Source organism: Calidris pugnax, unplaced genomic scaffold (genome assembly GCF_001431845.1).
Source record: "Calidris pugnax isolate Ruff unplaced genomic scaffold, ASM143184v1 scaffold8, whole genome shotgun sequence".
In the NCBI taxonomy this organism is placed as follows: domain Eukaryota; kingdom Metazoa; phylum Chordata; class Aves; order Charadriiformes; family Scolopacidae; genus Calidris; species Calidris pugnax.
The window spans coordinates 22,025,830-22,044,600 of NW_015090830.1; the positions used below are offsets into that span (position 1 = coordinate 22,025,830).

At 43.4% G+C, this 18,771-nt stretch overlaps 1 long non-coding RNA gene across 2 annotated transcripts in view; it reads right to left on the minus strand.

Annotated features, from left to right (window-relative positions):
- Window positions 1-18,771, minus strand: part of LOC106887280 — a 56,154-nt gene that overhangs the window by 4,544 nt on the left and 32,839 nt on the right. For both annotated transcript variants that reach the window (XR_001411840.1, XR_001411841.1), the window contains exons 8-12: window positions 6,858-6,969; window positions 5,388-5,588; window positions 4,188-4,264; window positions 2,922-3,029; window positions 862-1,066 (exon numbers count right to left, since the gene is read on the minus strand). This is a non-coding gene — a long non-coding RNA (uncharacterized LOC106887280). The remainder of the gene's footprint in view (window positions 1-861; window positions 1,067-2,921; window positions 3,030-4,187; window positions 4,265-5,387; window positions 5,589-6,857; window positions 6,970-18,771) is intronic.

An 18,771-nucleotide genomic window follows, 5' to 3' on the forward strand; every position in this document is an offset into this window, starting at 1 on the left:
GCCACTGCATGAAAATACACAGGGAGAGGGGGAAGGGCAGAGGGAGAGCTTCAAAATGCTTGTAGCTAAGACAGGAGCCAGGGATGCACCCGGAGCGGTTTCTGTCAGTCTGACAGGGATGGCAAACATTTCCATCTCTACGAGCCATTTTTTTTTTGTGGCTTTATAAGCACTGAAGCATTTGAAATAAGAAAGGCACTAGCTCTGGCCGAGGAATAATAACGGAGCTCAGGTTGATAATGCTCCTCAACAGCTCAGTGTTAGGGCTGGGTCTCGGGTGTGATGCGAGTGACCCACTTAAGATTTTTTTGTTGCTGTTGTTCAGAAAACCTCACCATCTACCTTCTGTCCCATTGAGACTCAGCTACGACAGAGTCATACTTCATATTCATCTATAGGAACATCTGGCCCATGTCTAACATTTAATTTCCACACCATTAGAGTCAAACAATACGTGTACATCAGTAGATAATGTAATGCATTATCACGCAAGGCAGAGAGCAGCAATTTATTAGCCTAATTTAAAATAGCCTTCAGCAAAAAATAGTGCATCTTAATTCATGGATCTGAAAGGAATGACATATTTTCCTGTAAAATGCAAAGGTATGAAGAGAGACATGCTTTTCCACAGTGGTGCATATATTATTTCTTTTTCTTGTAAATCTTTTAAAAGATGAAATATCTGTTCTCTGTACGGAAAAAAAAAAAAAAAAAAAAAAAAAAAAAAAAAGGAAATGTTCAAAACCAAGGTACATCCATAATAATACAAAAGGAAAAAAAAAAAAAAAAAAAGAAGAAAAGAAAAAAGGAAATGTTCAAAACCAAGGTACATCCATAATAATACAAAAGGAGAGATCTTACCAAGGGGACAAAAGAGAAAAAGCTGCCCCAGAACACAAGCAAAAGTGACCTTTCCTTTACAGTGAAGTTGTGATCTGAATGTGAAGATCACTCAGACTTTCCATGCTTGTATTTGAACAAATCCAGGCTCTTCAAGTGCACATCAAGCATTTCCTCCTCTTTTTTATCTATTTTTTAATCTGTCTTTTCCAATAAAGGACATTCCCTAGATAGGACCAAAAATATCAAAACAAATTAGAAGCCCTTGCCACCCTAGCAAAATGACTCACTTTTCACAAGCCTTTGATTAAAGACCGTAACTTCCTTCTAAGGGGAAATTAACTTCCCAAATGGCAGAGTAACACCAGGCTTATGTGCCACCCAAAGTTCACTTTAGTTCTCTGAAGCAGGATGAATTTTCTCACTTTTGGTTAATAAATACATGGGCTCTGGCCATACTGCTCAGCTCCTATCTCTAATGTACCCAAAGTTTACAGCTGTCTGAAGCTGAGATTTGTATGAGGCATCATTTCTGTCTATCCTTTTTTTATCCAATGGCATCAAAATGCCATTGAAGAAATACATAGGCAGGGGCCTTGGAGCAAAGTCTAACCCAATAAATCTTGAATTGTTTTTCCCACAGTGCCCTGCCCAGCCTGGGATACAGCCTGGAGGTGGGAGAGTGCCCACTCCCCTCAATGCTTTAGAAGAGAGCAGTATTAGGTGGGCAGCCCAATCCTACTGGCAAATGTCAGGTGCTGTGAGAGCCTCTTGGAAGACGTAGGTAGGAGAACCCACGGTTCTGGATCTGATTAGTTTGAGCCCTGCCAAAACTGAAACCATGCAGTATCCGAAGCAGAACTTTTAGATGACCAGGAAAACTTCAAGGTAAAAAAAACCAAACACGTTTATCTCTTAAAACTGTGTCAGTGCTACCCTTGCTTGGTAGCACCTGAATGGGGATTCCCAAGATCTCAGCTATGGACTTTGCCCTAGACAATATATAAATGAGAATCCCAGACAAAAGAAGCCTTACAGTTATTCTTTGAACATCAAGACCAGTTATCTCCACTGCTCCATTCAGTGGGTTTGCACAGAAAAGCATAGGGATGATTGGTCATGGGGAATTACAAACATTAAAAAAGGGACACAACACTGTGAGGCACAGAGAGAGAAAAGCCAGTAGTCCCTGGCTGGCGTGGGAGCTCTTCTGGTCAGCCAGGGGCAGGACCTGCCCGAGCATCACCTAAAACCTGACAGCTCTGTTGAGGCCAAGGAGAAGGACAAGGGAAGTGATGGCTGTTCCCTTTCCACTGCTGGCGGCTTTCTTAGTAGGTGTATGAGCATGCTTTAGTCAGGTCAAATACAGTCTGGTGGTGACTCCAGGGGAGAGCTGCAAGTGCCAAGGGCAATTAAATTGGAGATACAGCCCCATGCAGAGCATCCCACAGCAAAACCATGACAGGGCATGCCTGTCAGCAGTGGTAAGGGGAATTCTGGAGCTGAAGCTGAAAAATTGATGTATTTGTCCAAATTAAACAAGCCTTACTTCAACCAGGGAGACCGTCTCCTTTGCTCAGAGGAGGGCTGGTGCTCTTGTACTTGTAAAAATACTCTGCTACTGATTTAAAAGAGGAGCAACAGCAAGAACAGGCAGGGTCCAAGATCGAGGTGGGTGATCCAGCTAAGACCATTACTCTTCTGAAAGGAGGACTATAAAAGCAGGTGGTCTTGGAGATTTAGTCACACTTGACAAGTATCCACTTGACACACGTCAAGAGAAAAAGAAAACCAGTAAATTTTACACCAAACAAAAATCATCTCATTGAACTGGCTGGTGCACTGGAAGGCTTCATTTTGGTGGTTTACTAATTGGCTGCAATACAACATTGTGGCTTGGGGCGGGTGGCAGAGCGGGAGTGTGGGGGGAGGAGTGGGCAGTCTTTGTGAAAGAAGTCAAAGATGGCACATTAGCAAAAGATTCTGGCTACCCATCTCAGCTGTAAAAGAAGGGGGGAGTCTTCTGGCTACCTGACCCTATGGTATATAAAGTGGGCTGGAATAAAGCTGGTATATCTTACCTGGCCTGGTGTTTATCATCCCTTTACTAAGAGGCAGCTGGACATATTCTCCTGGCACAGTTACTACCCTTGGAAAGATGTAGCTTCTGCTGAGATACCTGCATCTCTCTAGGAAGGAAATAAGACAAAGAAAAGGTGCTTGCATTAATGCTGCCTCAGGGCACCAGCAAGTTACGGGTTGGTGGGTTTTACAAGACTACTTACTATGCTATTCAATTAAAAAAAAAGAGCAGTTACCATAGCAACACCCACATCTAATGGCTCTTATGCTACCTCTGAGATACAAAGCACCTTCTTACAGAGATACATTGACCAATACAGCATGTCGTGGGAAGTTTTATGCTTCTAGCAATGGTTTAAGGGGGAGAATGTGCGTTCCAATAACCAGACATATTTATATCCCCAGGTTGTAATATTAATTTATAATAAATTATTTTGGTTCCTTGATATCTCTTTTCTTCTCATTACCATTTCCTTTCTAATAGTGCCTTCATTTTTTCTTTTCTTCCCCCCCGGATGGATGATATTTGATTAAGTACAGGATGAGATTTGCATATGGGAGCTCAGGGATATGTCCAGCAGTTACGTGGGTCATATCTGTCTGTAGATCTCATATCTAGGAAATGCTACCGCTTTATCACAGTTGAGCAGTCACGGCTGAGTGAAAGCCAGGGGCTAGAAGGTGTTTGTGGAATGCAGTCTGACACTGTCGGTGGTAAGGGATGGCTTTGCTGTCCTGAAAAGGGATGGAAGGCAATATTTTTTATTTCTCTTGCCCAGAAGGGAAAAGTAGGAAGGTAAAGGGATGGTGCATCTCCCCCAGGGGTAGAGAAGAGGGTGTGGAAGTTTCTTTCTTGTCCTTCAATACAGGAACAGTCAAATGGGAGGGAAGTTACATGACCCCTTGAACATGGGAAGGGCCAAGCTAACATCCCCACGGGCACGCTGGAGCTGGAGGGCCACTGTCAGAAATATGAGGAAGAGAGAAGGGACAGCTGGGCCTCAGGGCATCCTCCTTCTCACCCCTTGGCCCCCTCTGTGGACATTTTATTTCTTCATGACAAGTCATGGAGGGCACAAGCACTGCTCATGGAAGAGCAAGATACTGCAGGATGGTGCATCCCCAGTCCCAAACTGCTGCTATAAATATATCCCTACAAAGTGGCACATTGCTGGACCATCGTCACTTGGGCAGGCACGTCTGACTCCCACCCCATGGTGAGCTTGGAGGGATGAGGAGCAATGCAAAACCACAGAATTTCTTACCTTTCCCCAAGGGAAGTTCATGGCTTGGGCTCTCTGGGCCTCTCAGCTCACCTGCCACTTGAGCTCCCACCATGTTTCTGAAAAGTGGAGTCAAAGCTGACAATTAGTTTCCAGAAACCAAAAAAGAAAGTGACTCTTCAATAACCTCTGATATTCAGTCTTCTAATTATCTAGCCAGCCCAGTAGGAGAGGAACAACGTGTTTGTCCTTCCTACACCAAATACTCTTTGTAAATCTAAAAAACGTCCAGAAAAAAACTATAATGATTTAAAGAGATAGATACAGATTAATTATATTAATTGCTGTTTAGATATAGATTGTCTGCATAAACATAGGACACTCCTATTTTGTTACTGCAGCTACACTGAAAAATCTCTTTCATTCAAAGTGCAAGACTGAGTATCGGTTCCATGTTATTTTTCCATGAACATAGGGCTACATGTATTATTTGTGATGCTCCTAATTTTTAATTACTGCAAATTAAAACAATGGGATGATATATGATGAGTGAAACCAAGCATATGTTAAAAACGTCTAAACAGTTTTACCTGGGAAAATGAACAGAAACATAAATTGCTTGTATTGCATATTTAAAAATTCAATAGCAAGCTAAAATTATCATTTGCATTAATGTATTCTGAAATATGAATTATTAAGTGATTCACATTGGCGCAACAAAAGCCAGTTTGGAGAACCTAGCTTTAGCCTGAAGCATTCCTCAGCAGCCTTATCTTCCCAGTCCCCTCTAAATAGTGCTAAATATATAAAGGAGATTCTTCTAATTGGAAAAATGTATAAACAACACCTGTATGAAAAAAAAACAACAAAAATCCCTCCACATTTCCAAGCAGCTTTAAGAAAAAACCCTCTCAAACAAAAGAAATTCAAATATTCAATGCTACAAAAACCAAAAAACCTCCACATTTCCAAGCGGCTTTAAGAAAAAACCCTCTCAAACAAAAGAAATTCAAATATTCAATGCTATTCAAGTCTCCCGTTTCTTTTTTCTCTCTTTCCTTTTTTAACCCCCTTTGTACTTGCACTCCTGTAATTTTTTTCTTTGCTTTAATCCTAGCCATCGCTTGGTTTCTTTTTTTTTTTTTATTATTCCCTTTTATCCCTTCCTTCTTTAAATACAGTTCCATTGTTTAGAGGTCAAGGCAATGACCTGCCAGAGGGAAGCCTGGCAAGCGCCCGTACCTGGGGTGCTGGTGGAGCATCCAGGGGGTGCAGAGCTGGTCCCCGGGTCTGTGGCAGCATCATCATCCCAGAGGAGCCCTGGGCAGTGGGACCAGGAGGCTTTTCTCCACCTGTGGGGCAGGAGTGCAGTCTTTCTTCCCTACACAGCGGCAGGAGGGAATACGCAGGATGGGGAGGTAGGGGTGGGCAGGGGGGGAAAGACTGCAAGCAGAAACATTATTCAGTGCTTCATCCAGCAAAATCTTAGTTCACAGCATAATACTTTCTCCTCTACACGGTGTAAGAAAGGAGAAACCTGGCAGAAAAGGTTTTCTGAGACTGGGGCTTGGACTTTGTAAATCAGGGTCCCTTTTTAAGGGATTTCCCTCCCCTCTCCCCCCATCCTTTTCGTTTTGGTCTGAGAAAATGAGATCCTGAAGGACAGCAAGGCAAAAAAGCGCTAGTCAAAGAGGGACAACCCAATGATGGAAAAGCAGCCCCAAATCACTCTTGGACTCCTGCCCTTCTTCTGATGTGCTGAAGGTCAAGGAATGAGTTTGTGGAAGGGCCAAAGTTAGCAGCCTGTATTCCCAGTGCTCTGCCTTCACCCTACAGGCTCGATTTCCCAGAACGCTTCCTTAGCTCCAGTTCACTTCGGTGAGAGGACAGTTGCAAAAAATCTCTGACAAATCAGGGCTGAGATGCTGCTGCTTCTCAAAACAGTTTATCAGCCATGAGCGCCAGATCTGTGATGTGTGTTGTACAGCCCAAGTTTGCAGACTTCCTCCTGCACCGAGGCACAAAGCTCAGCATTTCTGAAATTGAATTCCTCTCTTCATGCCATGTGATTACAGATATATTTTGACTCACTGTTTCCATTTCTCTTATGTATTAGTAAAAAGGAAAAAATGGTTGGAAAAAATTATCTCTGTAGCATTATTTCTATAAAAACTCATTTCATATGCGAAGTGTTACACTGCTCTGGGAAAAGTGACACCAAAGGACTTATGTGTAATTATGTCTATGTGTTGTGCATATACAAACACACACACACACAGAGCGCCTGATGAGCGATGCTAATAAAGAGACAAAAAGTAGACGTGACATTTACCCAATACAATAAATATAGGTCAAAAAATAAGTTGCCATGGGATCATCCAGAGCACAGTTATGCATGAATAGCTTTACATGGCCAGCAGTATTGCTCGTCCACTCTCTTGTCATCACACAAGCATCTTTAGGAACCCTGGCTCCCAGGAATATTTTAATCCTACTCCCCACTCATTAGAAATGGCTATAAACCTTGGAGTTGAAGAATGTCTTTTGCTTTTGTCAAATTTCTTAGCTTGGCTGGATATTTTTGTTATCTCTTAAGGTATCAGTTGTTTTTTTTTAAAAATCTGCAATGTTCTTGGCCCCTGAGATCTCCTGGAGCAGTGAATCCATTAGTTACATGCATACAGGCATAAGAAATCATCTGTCTTTCATTACCTTTGAATTTTCCACTTTCCTAGGTCTTTCAATTTCCCCATGTTCTGGTACCAGGGTCCTATAATGCTCACTGGGAGAGGAGCAGGGAGGGCAGGAGCTGCAGAACAGATACCTGCAAATACAAAGCTTCCATGTTTCTGCCTAGGAGATTCCAGCCCAAAGAGCAGCTCTCAAGCTTGCCCAATGAGGCCATGCTTTGCGCATGCCCTGTGTTGGTTGACACAGGGACACTGAACATCACTCAAAGTATGTGGAGATACTAGTTCATGTGAACTTCCAGGTGGCCAGGGAATGCTAACAGATGAAGTGTAAGAGGAGTGTCCACTCTGGCCCACTTTGCTCACGCTTTCTTCAGACATCCATCTCGCACTTTGCTGTTTTCATGAGATGTGGACCCTAGTCTTAAGAAAACGTAGGTAAGGTGACCTGGCTCCATCTACCTCTGAAGATGTATTCCCAGGTAAACACAGAATCACAGAATCTTAGTGGTTGGAAGGGACCTCTGAGATCATCAAGTCCAACCACAAAAAAAAAAAAAAAAACCAACACAAAAAAACCAAAACCCAAAAAAAACCACACCACACCAAACGCCCACCAAAAACACCGCACCCACCAACTAAACCCCACACTGAACACCTCGCCATAAACCAATAACCTTGGGCACTAGAGCATGCCCTGAAGAGCCATGTCTATACGTTTCTTAAATACCTCCAGGGATGGTGACTCCACCACCTCCCTGGGCAGGCTGTTCCAGTGCCTGACCACTCTCTCAGTAAAGTAATTCTTTCTAATATCTAATCTAAATCTCCCCTGCTGCAACTTCACCATGGTCTGATGGTCTGAAACACACTGGCCCCTGAAGGGATGCTGCCAGTCCCTGAGTGATCTAGAGTGGCCAGATCCCCTGGATTCTCCACATGGGACAGAACCAAGGCTAACAGTTCCCCCAAGCCATTCCATGCCTTGTCTTTTCCCGTATTGAACCATGGCTGGGGAGAGGGGTACCTCACCAAGAAACCCCGGGGGCTGAGCACCCGGCTTCACATTCCTGTGTGGCAAGATTTCCAAGCTCCTACTGGCCCAGCAAGCCCAGGGTGGAAAGAGTCCCTCTTGGGCATCCCATAGATGGGTGCCAGGACCTCTCCCCTTGCATCTATCTGCTGAGCCTCATGAACTGGGGCAGTGCCTGCAGCTCGGGCCCCTTCTTGGAGACGGCTTGCTCCCACCTGCCGAGCTCAGCCGGGCAGTGGTGAGTCAGGGGCCACGCTTGCCCATTTCTCCACATTGTTTCACGTTCAGTTAAAAACAAAGCTGTCAGTAATTAACAAAACATGAGATATTTGAGAAACCAGATTTGCCAAGCTGCTATTTTAGCAAATCATAACGGTGCCGCTGCCAAAATCATCACTTCTCTTCTCCCCTCTACCCCCCACCCCCCCCTCCCCTCTGGAATCAGCGGTGCGCTGTGAAATCGAAAAACTCTGTGTGCAGGAAGAAAGTGAGGTTCAAAGAGAGCTGTGGTTTTCCAGTTTGTTACACTACCAATGCAAAACATGCCATAAAAAAATTAATGGCACCATCTAAAAAATTCTCGCTTCTTTGAATTTTTTTTTTTTTTGCTGTCTGAGTAATAATAAGCAAGCTGGTCCTAATCAAACAAAGCAAGCACCTACCAAAAGAGTTTTGTGGAAAAAAAAAAAATTATCATTCTCTTCCTTTAAACAGAGGGAAATTCAGGCTGGCAGAGCTGTAGTAATTCATACAATGCAGTTTGTAGGCCAGGAGTAAAGAACACAGCTGCATGGGCCCGGTCCAGCACATTAACTGCTGGACTGCAGTGTTGTCCCCTCCAGTGGACGAGCCTGGTTGCAGGACAGCCTCCCACCATCAGAACTTACTACCAGCCTCGTTCCACACCACTAGATATAGTGTTTTAAGATGTGCAGAATTCTTGTATCTCACAAATTGTAACCAGAACTGAGACCTCTCACCCGAGTTGCTGATTATTAGCCAAAACCCAATGAATCCTATACTTTATAAAACCTTATTGTCCAAATGCCGATGTGTTTAAAGAAGCTACGTACTTACCAGCCTTTAGGCTTTGTTCTGAGTTCAACATTGCTAGCAAATGACCTTGCTATTTCTAAGAAATGAGGCAGAAGTCAGGTACTGGACAGAACGAGATTCCCTAGGATTTTTGTTACAGGAACAAAGCTTTATGAGGTCAGACATTAACTAGGGTGGAAAAAAGCCATATTAAAAGCCTGAGTCAAGACCTGTTGGAGTCATCAGAAATTTTCTGTCTGACTTGTGTGGACACTAGATCAGGCAGTGAAAGAACATTATGATTTTGCGTGTCAGCATTCAAACTTCAGGACATCAAAGTTAGATTATTTATACTGCCCCAAAGCACTAAGGTTACCAGTATTTTTCATGCAACCCAGTCTAATTGGAGACAACTTCTTTTAGAAGCCATACAATAAACCTTGAGGAATTAATTTAATACTGGGATGCTAATGTTAAACTCACTGATGTAATCGATTAGCACATCTTTGTTGACTCATGGTGACATTTTCCAAAGTGCTTAAACGGCTGAAGAATATAAACCAATTAAAATTAATTTACGTCCCTTCAAAAAAAAAAAAAAGGAGGCATTTTCAAAGGCGTCCAATTTGGATACCCTTTTCCCAGTGGAAATGGGGGAGAACTGAATGTCAACTTTAAAACTACTTTTGAAAAATCTCACCTTCAGTTCTTTCTATGAACCATATTTTAGTATTTTTCCATCCCAATACATTTTATGGAAGCACTGTCGCTCCATCTTGCTCTTCTAACAGGTACTTTCACCAAACACAGCAATACTGCAATATTCTCGTAACCAAGATAACTCCTCCAGGGCTGCAGCATCACACTTCTCAACATGTGAGACGACGTCTATCCAGGGATTTGGTGGAATTTCCTGGAGTGCTTTAGCTTCTCTCCAGTTTCTCACTCTCCTCTTACTGGTTGCTTCTTATCACAGACAGTCCCTTAAAATTAAAATAGCGTGCCACCGGCTGTGAGTGCATAATTAGAAACAAAGCCACCTTATTATTTCTCACAGTGACCCATCTCAGCTGAGAACTTTGCTGAGGATTTTCATTCCATTGTGCTCCTTCATGGGAGCTGTAGACACCCAACGTACCCGATGCGCTGCTAATATGGGCACTAGCTTTTATGATTTCTCTGACCTCTTCCTAGAGGCATTTGCATAATTATTTCATGCTAAGTAGAACAGCTTCGTGTCTCGAGGAAACTTCTTTGCACCATTTCCAACAGTGCACATAGAAGCACTAGATTTCCTTCTAGTGTTGCTTCAGAATTGGGTCTCCCATATCTGAAGTTCTTGGATACGTGGTCACTTCTCCCCTTCCCTCCTCCCAGCACTAGCCCTCAAGTGCAAGTCAGGTATGCTCTGGGACTACCTGTCTGGTTGGGCATGCCAGGTATTAAAGGCACGGGAAACCCAGAGCTTGAGAAACGCAGCAGACCTTTGATGTGAGGGAGGTCTCTGAGCAGTTCAACAGTTACGTGGCTTAAATGGCTTTGCAGGTCAGCACAAGCAGAAGGGTGGCCATCGGACGGCACCGGGTACCTCCACAGTTAGCAGGCAATTAGGGATTGTAAGGGAAAAGTCCATGATGTTCAAACACTGACGTTAGACTGTGCTCAGAGATGCTGTTTAGGCTGCTGCTGGTCCACAAGAAGATACTGCCTTGTCTAGCCCAGCCCTAGGCATGACTGGTTGGCTATCACGTCCACAGCACATCGCCTGGCTTATACTCCAACCCATTTAAGGCAAACCACGATCGTTTAGCCTTAATATTTTTGATAGGTTTGGGGATTTTTTTTAATACTTAGACCATTTTGGCCAGGCGGGGAGTGTCAATGATACTGGTAGATCTGAACTGGAAGGGGAGAGGGAGGCAAATGCCTATAAGGAAGATAACGGATGGACAGCTGAGGACAGGCTGCATTTGGTAACCTCTAAGTCCGTATTAGCTTCAGCCAAAAGTGCTGTTTTACATCTGATTGCAACCTTTGTCTTCTAAAAAGCTCCGAGTCCCTTGGTGGATCTTAGAAGTTTCAAGAAATTATCTGTTATCTGCATATCCTACGTTGCTTAGGTATACGAGCAAGATATTCCTTACTGCTCCTCCCTCAGACACTCTGGAGACATGAGACAGACGATTCCAGTCTGGATCCATTCCACTCCAATTATCCACCATTTTTTTGTAACATATTTTTTACTTAAATAAATCAAGAGGTTCCATTTAGCACGTTGCGTTTGTCTTGGCATATACTTCACAGATGCAGAAACTCTATATTAAGGCTTTCATACAGCCGTTAGCAAAAGAATCAGCCAAATGTATCCCTGGTGTAACTCTACTGACTTCAGTGAAGTTTCACCAGGGTATCCCTGTTCTGTTGATCTGTCCCGATCGTTCTCATTCCAAAAGACAAAACCCAAGAAAAATGTATGTTTGCATTTAGTTAATACAATGTATTCCCTGTATGATACACATTTAATCCCCTGCACTTTCCTTCATTGGATGCTATACTGCTTGCTGGTTTATAGGAGGTATTTTCACATTTATATATCATTCTGGTTTTACTACAGATGTTGTAACAACACAGATAGTGCAAGAACAAGCAGTGGGAAGTCAGGAAAACATTAAACTTTAAGTCTCCATTTGCCCCATGAACACAAGCCGGCAACCTTGAAGGGAGTCTGTTGGCACCAGCAAACCTGAGAGCAGCAGGAGTCACTTAGGTGATGAGTTATGAGTGCTAGCCTCCAAGGATCAGCTCTTGGCCCTATTTCAATCTCACAGTTAGAGCAACAGCATCAAAGAGGTGAGAAGAAGCAGAGCCAATAACAGCGTGTTGCTCTGGGGTGAGAGGTGGGCAGGACTTCAGCTGGCTTACAAGGCAGCGCATTGCCTGGACTGTCCTGTCACGGCTCCACGTCTGCTTCAACAGGTGTCAAGAGACGTACCTCTCCGTGCTTTGTAAACACCAGGCAAACCGAGCACTGCCCACTACAAGAGTCAGTTCAGAAGAATCAAAGCAGAATGACATCAGTCAAGGAGGTGAGACTTGGCCCAGCTCCTCTACAGATTAATTTGCCTCTCCGCTACCCAAGAACTTTATCAACAACATGGATGGAAACAGAACTCCATTACAGACTAAGTCTACCCTGACAAAACGAGTCAGGGGGAGTGATAAAGATCACAGATCACCAGTCTGGAGCACTTGCTAACTGGGCACAAGCGAATGACGTGCCTGATGATACACACCTGTATCTGCCGACAGAGAAACCCTCCCACCGAAGGGGTGCACAGGCTACCTCAGCAGTCAGCACCCAGAGATATGGGTCTTCGATTTGGTACTGGCATGATCTGTGCAGTACTGTGTCTGTTCCCAGGTGTGGAAGCACTGATGAATATTCAGAAAATATCCACTCGGGGGAATGATGGACTCGGGGCACATCACTAGGGTACAGACCTGAAGGTGAGAGTGTGGTTAGCATGTCAAGGAGAAGGCAAAAGGCTTATTTCATCACCATCAAAACAGGCAGCAAAAACCTGATAATGTGTAGGCTTTTCAGTTTAGCAGATCTCTAACAACATTCTGTGGCTGGAAGTTGAAACCCGTCAAATTCCGAATAAAACTGGCATGCAGATTTTTAACATTCAGGTTAATTAAACACTGGAATTATTTCCCAAGGGCTACAATAGAGTATACATCACTGGAAAACTTTTCAATCAAAAAAGAATGCAGGTTTGGTTGGTTATTTTTTTTCCCAAAGATAGGCTCTAATTCAAGGAGGAATTAACTGAGGCCAGTACTGCAGTCTGCACAATACAGGAGATCACATTAAGCGTAACCCTCGATGTTTTGGGCACCTTTTACTGGCATAGAGGCCCAAAAGCAGGACTGTACATATTTAAAAATAGTCGTCTTTACTGCTAACACACACAGCAGTGGGGCAGGACTAACATTATTAGGCTAAGCATTCATATGCTCAGTATCCACGGGGCAGTCACCTTGTGAGTCTCTGCTGGCCAAGGCGCTGTCAATCAAGCAGAGACACGTCAACCTCTTTTTCTCCTTAGAACAGGCTGATCCTCAGTCTGCTGGTACACTGCCTTCCTCCTCTCTGCCTCTTCTCACAGGGGTTTTAGATCTTGTCAAGTCAATGGTAGTTTTCTGCTTTTTCCCCTGCTGAACATCTGATGCTTCAACTGAACTTCTCTGCTTCAACCTGTTACAAGCCGGGACTGACTCAACGAGCCCACCTCTGTTCTCCCTCTTTGTTTCTGCCTTCTTTCTCTGCACAGCTGATTTACTTAGAAAAAAATCTCTCACCTCCAGATTAAAGCGGGAGTGACCGCCACAGCTCATCTCCATGAAAACTGAACCCTGAGGCACAAAAAATGGTTCCAGTGGTAACTTATGATTTTACAGTTGACAAACTTATGTGACCCTAGCTGCTCCAAGACTTCCCCTCACAGGCTGCATCCCATGTGAGCATATATCTTAACGAAAGTGGGTTCTCAACCTGCTTATGCATGAGGGTTGCAAGCATATGCAAAGAGACAGAAGGAATGGTTCCTGCCTTACTTACCTCCATGTAATGTGAGCCATGACTATAGAAAGCTGGAAAATCGGTAATTAAAAACAAATTCTGCTGCTGTACACAAAAACTGAGGGGTATGTATAAGGCATGTGCTTAAGACCTCCTAGAGGCAAATGAAACTGTTAGATAAATAGACAATACTAGGTACTGCTCTGCTCTCATGTTTCACATTTCATATCTCGATAACATTAACTACTCAGAAAACCCAAAGGCACGACTGTGGTTGAGGATAACATACGTGCCAAAGTTCAAACATCTACACCAATTCTCTAAGGTGTTAGAATTGCCTAAAAAAATAACTGAAAGCATGCATTTTTTCCCCCCACTGCCTGTAATTCAAAACTTAATGGCAAACCAAAATCCAGTATCTTCACTCTGGGTACCATAGTTAGTACTTAATGTCCTGCTTCAGAAGCCTCTGTAGGAGGCCACTGTCCTGTGAGCTACGCAGAACCTGTGCCTGCATCCCACTCAGCACTGCTATTGCAAGCAGAGGGGAAAAATCTTCCTTCGGCTTTAGAACAAGCCTTTTTTGGTGGATAGGCAAGCAATGTTTGTTCTGGCTGTAGTATCTCTTTTAAATGTTATATATTGCAGTGCCTGGAAACTCCACTAATGGCTGCGTGTGAAACTGTGACAGATGAATTACAGAGATAGATAACATTGGACATTTTTATGTACTTGTGACCTGATCAAAAATATTTCATTTTTATGTCCATAGATAACTTCAAAGAGTGAAACAACAGAAAAAACCGCCACAAAACACTAGCAGAGATGAAAAAGAATCTGAGAGGACAATGAAATTAATTATGCACGCATCTACATTACCTTGAAATGAGATTCAAGTGACGTTTCAGCAAGAATCAAGCTTGGAGCTTGAGTGCCAGTCACACCACTGTGTACTGCTAGTATGCAGATCAAAGAAGTCATTTTTCTTTCTTTACATGAAGCTCAAGGGAGATGTTATAAAGCAAATTCACCCCTTTTGCATTGCCTTGAGTTTGACCACTGTGGTGGAATCGCTGCCCATCCGCAGACCACAAGGCTGCACCCTGCCATTCCCCTTCACTATTAACACATTGCACCCTGCAGGACTGCCCATGCTCTTGCAGAAAGTTTGGGTACACCACCAAGAGCTCTCAAAAAGCTCCCCATGGGAGCCTTCTTCAGTGGGATGTGACGTGCTTTCAATCTCACTCACAACAGAAAGCCCACCTGATGCATTTGGCTAAATTTGAAACTCACTAATCTGAATGCCACTTCACATCCTATAAGCAAGATGAGTATCTCCTCTTCCTTCAGTTTGTGGAAAAGAAATGCAATTTACCTCTTCCTCCCTGTCTCCTCACTCAAAGAACATCAGCACCAGCATGGTTCTCAGAAATTGGCAAACATTGGTTATTTTTTTTCCTTTTTCAGAGTCAGGAGGATTACAGGGTAAGTTCTCCAAGCAGTATGCTACTTCTGCTTCTAACAGGAAAAAAAAAATACAGGGCGGATCTGTGCAAACAATTTGTTGGTTTTGCTTTAATTAAAGCACTTCCATTCTCAGAGAGTCTGTTTCAATCTGGATGTTGAGACAATGTTTGGGTTGCTTCTTATTTAAAAGTGCTACTCCATTCTCAGTCACAGCAGAGACTCCAAGCACAGCATTACTTAGGTATCTGCCTGGGGTGTGTATGTATGTGTCCTATTTTTGAGCTATTTTAACTTACACTTCATATTCTAGGGCTTTCTGATAAGTAGAGTTTATGTCAGAATAATTGGCCTGAGGATTTTTCTTTCCAGTCCAGTACATTTCTGAGGTACAGCTACACGGGGGATAATGGAAATGCCTCTAGAGTATCTGTCTGACAAGGGAAATAGCAAGAGTATGGAGTGAGCACAAAACAGGGACCTTGTCAAAGAGTGTGCCAGTGAATCAGGCCAATCAGTCACCGTGGGTGACGTATCTGAACAAATTGAAGCTGACACAATGGTCAATTTGACTGGGGAAAGTATAATTTTGGATTAGGGTGAACACCTTTAATCTGTCAATTGTGGCACTCTTAAACCTGTAATTGAAAGAGCACAGCACTGCTTTACTCCAAATGTCAGTCAAACTCATTCACCCTCTCCTGATCACTGATCAGTTTGCAGTCTCTTCTGCATTTACTCATTAGACTTCTACATACTTCCTCTTCTAGATAAAATCCTTTGCTCCACTTTAAGAAAATCTCAATCTAATAAGGACAGCCCTTCAGAATAACACTTGGATTCACCTGATTTTCAAGCAGATGGTATTCAGGGCACAGGAAACAACAAAACAGAGCATCACCATGTGTTTAATTTTAGCTCTCACTCCCTGAACTGCTGTTTCAACCATAAAACACTATTTTATTTTTAGCCTGCTTGTGTGCCTGAATAGTGTCAGCCCAGCCACTCCAGAACTGCAGTCGTGCCTCTCTAGTGTAATTCAGCATGGGGTAGTTTCTGCCCTGGGAGCATCACATCCAAAAGATCGTTGAGTTTCCAGCCCAGCTAACTTGTCCCTCCTGTCCCAGTCTGGGACAGGTAAGTGAATGATTTCTGTAGACTTGTGATTGCCCACGGACCTGCCTGTGAAATTACAGACCAAGGATACTGACTCATGGGATGCGAGGATCTCTTAACTGCTTTGGGAGAAGCATTACTCCATCTCTGCCCACTTGCAGAGGGATGGTCCTATGATTTACCAAGAGAAATGGTCCATATGCTGCTCCTCACAATCTCCTGAGACTTGTATCCCAACATCACCTCTTCCAATGTTTAAAGCAAAGTGAAACGGAGAATAAAATTAGCCTGACCTTGCAATAAACAAACAGATAACAGAACGACTTGCTGTGTGAGAGGCCCTCCAGTTCTATTCAGCATCTCAGGCAAATTCAAGGTGAGAGTTTTCTTATCTTTGCTCATGCTGCAGGTGAGCCATGTCCCACACTAACATCCTTCTCTGAATGCTGAACCTGACATTCTCCACAGCATTTTGAATTCTAGCCTCGTTAATTTTACGGTCTTCACAGATACAGTTGTTTTGAATGAGCCCCTTCAACAACTGCAGCTCTAGAGGCAAAAGGAGAGAGAAACCTCTTGTATTTCCTAACAGCAATCTTGTCTTTGGGAGGCAGGCCACAGGGAAGCACCAAAGAGAGAAGCAGATTCCCATCCCCTGGTAGGAGAAAATGCAGCAAAGGATTAGAGCAGCTAAGCAAACTTGTTTCTTCAGCATGTGAGGTTGAAATAAACAGGCAAAGAAGCATCCCACCCTACAGAGCTTCTCAAGAGTAAATCATCCAAACTATTAGTTATCCATCCTCTACTCTGTCATTATTCTCTGCCTGTCAGCTCCTTGTAGGGGCTGTCTGTTCCATCCCTCTTGTGTTATTATGGTTGCCATGCCCTCCTCTCAGCAGTTCCTATCAGTTATAATGAATCAGTGAGAGGAAAAAAAATATACATGGGCTTCCAAATCACCAGGAATTAAAGGAACAACAACAAAATTGTTTGAAAAGAAACCCCAAACCAACAAACACAATAAAAAGAAAACCAAAAAGAGAGAGTGAGAGAATTTTGCAATCTGTAGATGATTTCTGCTTCTGGAATTGCATTCGTCATTAAGATTTATAAGTTGGTCCAGAGCTTAAATAGCAGATGTTTTCCCATTATTTATCTTCCTGGCTAAGGCACAAGATTCCTTTTTAAGGAAATCTGCGTAACACATGCAATGAAAATAGACCAGGTCCTAAGATCAGCCCTTCCAACCAGCTCATAAAGGCTGAGCTGAAACACCCATCAAAGAGAAGTTCTGTTTCACCCTTCCACGACAGGAAGAAATGTGTTCACTAGGGTCTGATCCTGAAAAATTTAAAATAACAGAACTGAATTTTACCTCTTATCTAGCTGTCCTCTGACTACAGTTATGAACATTTGACAAGTTTCTTGGATCAACAGTCAACTGGCTAGCAGGCTTCAGCTTCTGCACCCCATCCCAAGACCTGTGTTTTTGAGCTTTAATCAAAAGCTAGCATAGCAAGTACTACCCTGAATAACATCACCACTATAAACGTTCTTTATAAAGCACAACCTGTCAGTACTACACTGCAGTCACCCAAACTGATCAAAGTTATATCACTTCCACGAGCATCTCTCCCCCTAAGAGTCCATCTGGGCTTTTTACATATGTAGCCACAGAGATGAAACTGCTTTTGAAGATCCACTTTTCTGACCATTGCAGCCCTTGGTGTGAAAATCAGTGGCCACTTTCTTTCAAACTGTTTGCAAGCTATTTGCACATGGCATCCTCTGTCGAGGAGGTGGAAGGGAAAAATAAACCAAACAAAATATCCCAACAACTTGAACTCTGAACTTTCTTTTGTGTTCCTTACACCAGAAACACCTTCTGATTGAGATCTACAGAATATCCTTTCCATCCTGTAACATACTTCCAAAACATATGAATTGTACACATGTGCAACCTCCACAATTTTTGCATATACTGTTGGTTTTCTCTTGTCAGCTGCCAGGAAGCAGCTGTTGTACATTGAGGAAGTGACAGCGGGTGACAGAAAAGCCCCTTCTTGCTGCCCACCTCAAGGGCTCTGTAGTCCATTTCCAACTAACCATTCATGTGCATTGTCTTACAAACAGTAGGATAACACCCTTTAAGATTGTGTGACTGCTCAGTAGAGTTCACACAATATTATCCTATCACTATAGAGGCTCTGACACTGTAAGGAAGCAGTAAGACCAGGGCTGCTTCCCAAAAAAAGGTGATCCAGGAGCTGAGAACAGCCCCAGACCTGAGCATAGTGAGTAGAGCTGGGGAATAACAACATGGTCCATCAACAGCTTCAGACATAGCAAGTGTTGAATTAGGTCAGGGACCCTCCAAGGGCTCCAGTCAGGTTCAAAAGAGACAGGAGTGGAAAAAACCTACAACATACATCTGAGAGCTATCCAGAAAAAAAGACACCTACCACATAGGTCCAAGGTCCACCCAGGAGATAGTGCCAGGGACAGCACTAGAGACGGGCACACCTGATTCCCACTGTATTTATAGCTTTCCCTTCACTTCCATTCCCTTCCCATCTGCCACCCTCATCCACACACCCCACCTGGTGTCTCAGCTCAGCCTGGGGCCTTTGGTCCCTGCCTGAGCAATATTGTAGGTGTGCCCGTCTCTGACCCTTTCTCCTGAATGGGCCTGGGACCTGC